The sequence below is a fragment of the Neomonachus schauinslandi genome, chromosome 1, assembly GCF_002201575.2.
Source record: "Neomonachus schauinslandi chromosome 1, ASM220157v2, whole genome shotgun sequence".
Taxonomy (NCBI): Eukaryota; Metazoa; Chordata; class Mammalia; order Carnivora; family Phocidae; genus Neomonachus; species Neomonachus schauinslandi.
The window spans coordinates 42,749,038-42,749,678 of record NC_058403.1 but is presented as its reverse complement, the minus strand read 5'-3'; positions in this window follow the sequence as shown (position 1 = coordinate 42,749,678).

Sequence of the window (641 nt, the reverse complement as noted above, 5' to 3'; positions counted from 1 at the left end):
AAATAAATAAATAAATAAATAAATAAATAAATAAATAAATAAATAAAGGCTTACAGCATAAGCTAGATATACAAGGAAGCAGGAAAAGATAGCATTTTCAATACATTTCAAGGGGGGAAAATGATTGCGATCATTTAAGTGACAGGTAATAAGCTTGGATAATGTTAGTAGCAGCTTCAGTTTCTAAAAAAATACTTACTTTTTTTGTTCTAGTTGTGGTGATGTTGTTATTATTGTTATTATTATGTTCCTGTCTGTAGGGAACATCTATCCTGTAGAGTGAGCTGAGCGCTAAGAATCTTCGGCCCACATGAGAGGCCCGAGGAGTCCACTAAGACACAGAAGCTAGCCGAAAACAGGAGACAGGACAGGAGCGGTGGAAAATGATGGATAGCATGCCAAATGTAATAGGGGTGTTTATAAATATAGTCAGACAACTGCCAGGGAATTTAACCGAAGGAAAAAGAAAGGCATACATCATGGACAGGACTAGTCAAAAAAAGAAACTGAATAGAGGAGAGACGGTGTAAAGGAAAAGCCTTCAGCTTCCTCACGGCAATTACACTTTGTCTTCTCTGGTCAATTTGAGATTTTTTTTTTCTCTGTCATTTTCTACCACATGTTGCGTCAAAGGAAGAGGA